Raw genomic sequence first — 2,874 nt, 5'->3', positions numbered from 1 at the left:
TTCTCTCCCCCCCCCCCCCCCCCCCACACACCTATTTGTAATCAGCATAGCTTTGCTGGCAAAACTGGTCAACCCTTCCTCTGTTCTACAAAATAGCAACCATGACGGGATCGAAGTCCTGATTCTACAAGAGAGAACCCTTAGAAAAATTGCAGTTCCTAGTGATTACAGTGGGATTTGTTGGTTGTTTATGCTGTCTGCTGACAAGCAGCTAAGTGTAGGATGAAGGCATAAGGTGTTACTCAACATAGAGGTGAAAGGATCACTGCATGTTAAAGATGCAGTGAATCAGAACTGTAGTGGATACTTTACCTTTTATCTTTGCAGAAATGTTGTATTTAACAACACCAGTCATATGTAAATGCAAAAACAAATTTAAAAGGTAAAAGGGTTTCCTCTATGCATGACCACAACTATAGATCAAAACGAAGGCAAATAGACAGCACAGCTTTTAAAATATAATATATAGAAATCATCTTTTACACTGACAAAGCAATACAAAGAGATGAGCTGCAGAAATCATCCCAAACACAGAATTGTAAGGCAAGAACTCAGTGTTTTTGAGTGCAGCTATATTCAGGCTTTCAGGATAATATTAGAATAATTAATGTGCCAAATATATCTGATCAGTTAGGTAACTGGTTCTACCAACAAGACTAAGAAAAAGGGCTCCCTCTAAATAGAAACCTCTTGGTTCAATATCTTATTTCCATGTCATTTGCATCTTTTGTGTTCATTCTGCAAGTTGCTGAACAAGGCAGCAAGGAATCAGGCCCTTTATCTTTACAGAGGAAAAATTGCACCACTAACAATAACCATTTTCCCTTCAATATATACCTGTAATTCTAACTAGCAACCATGGGAATTACCTGTGCACATCAGGAAAACATGCTGCTAAAACTATTCAATTTAAATAGTAAATCATGAAAAGTAGGCTAGAGACAGACATTACACACAAACTAGTTTAAGTGATCAGAAGCTGGTTGTAACAGAGCAGACATTCAGTGTACATAAACCAGTTTTAAAATGGCCAAAATGAGTTTGAGATAAACCTGGTTGAATGTGGTATCAGACTTGATTGATTGAGCTCTAGCTCCTGCCTGGTCCTGCCACCGGGAAGCAGCTTGCACTTGGGGAAACTGTGACAGGGGTGCTGCCCCCATCATGGTTGCTCCCTACCCTTGCTGATCCAGCAGCCAGGCAGGGCCAGGTGCCAGCTGGCAGGGCCCTTAGGCAGGGAGTAGGGTTGTTTCCCCCCTCTGCCCGCCCCAGCCACCACCACTGCTGCTTGTTGTGTGTCAGGGGCAAACAGTGGAATAAGCCCCCTCCTGGCCCCCTTGCTCCAGTGTCTGGCAGAGGGGGCTTATTCTGCTGCTTGCCCCAGGCATAGAGTGAGTGGCAGTGGCAGCTGGGGCAGACAGTCTGCTGTGGGGCCCCAGGGGCAGAGTGGGGAAATAACCCTGCCCCCTGCCTAAGGGGCCCTGCTGGGCACCATCTGTCCCCGCCTCTGCCTGGCTGCTGGAGCAGTGAGAGGGAGAAAACATAACACGGGCAGCAGCTCTTGTCACAGTTTCCCTAAGTGAAAACTCCTTCCCGGCAGCAGAGGCCATGCAGGCCTGCCACTGCAGCAGTGAGGGGGAGCCCCTGGCAGACCTGGCTTGGGTCATTGCTGGTGGGACAGGGAGGGGAGAATTAAACCCCTCTCTGGTCAGTTCAGCCAAGGCTACTGCCCAGGCTGGCTATGCCTCCCCAGCACAGCTTGCCTGCAGGCAAGGGGATGCTCTAGCACCCCTCCCAATCCACTGGCTCCTGGCCTGAGTAACTGCGGGCATGTGCCCACATTTCCTCAGTCTACAAGGAATGTCTGTACTGTTACAGGCAGGTTAGACTGACCTGGAAAGATTGAATCAATTCAGGCTCCAGTTCAATTTAATTCAGGCTCTGGCTTTTGGAATGTCTGTCCCTAGCCATATAGGCTATAACCTTTACTATGTTTATGGGAAATAATCTAACTGAACTGGTGGGTTAAATTTAATTTTGTTTGAGACTCCAAATAACTTTAAAATATTAGAAACATCTTGGCATATTTCAGGTAGTAAAAAGCTCACAGGACTGTGCAGGATCACAGGAAAGTAGGGTCAGAAGGGATTCTACAAGGTCTGGTTCAGCCATCTTCTCAAGGCAGGATCATCTTTGACTTAAACCATCCCAGCCAAGTGTCTATCTAGGTCTTGAAAATGTCTAAGGATGAAGATTCTGTTATTTCTCTAGGAAGCCTGTTTCAAAATACTTGACCATACTTATAGAGAAAAAGTCCTCTCTAATCTCCAACCTAAATTTCTTTTGTTGTAGCCTGAGGCCATTGTTCCTAGTCCCATCTCTTACAGCCACAGAGAAAAGCCCATCTCTATCCTATCTGTATTCACCCTTCTAGTATTTGAAGACTGTTACCAGTCCTGCCTCAGTCTTTTCTTCTCCAGACTAAATAACCCTAGCTTTTTCACCCTTCCTCATAAGTCTTGCCTCCCAAACCACTAATCACTTTTGTCACAGAACTGGACTGTTTCCAGTCTATCCATACTCTTGAACTGTGGGGCCCAGAACCGGATACAGTATGCCAGGTGAGGCCTCAGAAGTGCTGAATAGAAAAGAAGAATTACTTCCCTTTTTTTTGCAGTTGATGCTTTTGTTAACAACCCAGGAATGCTGTTAGCTTTTTTTGCAACATGAGCACACTGTTGGCTTATATTCTGCTTATGGTTCTTGGTAACCCCTATGTCCTTCTCTGCAGGACTGCAGCCTAGTCGCTCATTTCCTAGTCTGTTTTTATGCATGCATTGATTTTTTTTTTTTTTTTTTTTCCTAAGTGCAGGA

The 2,874-nt window shown here is 45.1% G+C and overlaps 1 long non-coding RNA gene across 1 annotated transcript in view; it reads left to right on the top strand.

The window, feature by feature from the left end:
- LOC109288244 overlaps nucleotides 1-2,874 on the top strand; it is a 213,547-nt gene that overhangs the window by 91,621 nt on the left and 119,052 nt on the right. The window lies entirely within an intron of this gene.

Source organism: Gavialis gangeticus, unplaced genomic scaffold (assembly GCF_001723915.1).
Source record: "Gavialis gangeticus isolate Ggan-Ray unplaced genomic scaffold, GavGan_comp1, whole genome shotgun sequence".
In the NCBI taxonomy this organism is placed as follows: Eukaryota; Metazoa; Chordata; order Crocodylia; family Gavialidae; genus Gavialis; species Gavialis gangeticus.
This window is presented reverse-complemented; position numbering and strand designations above follow the sequence as displayed.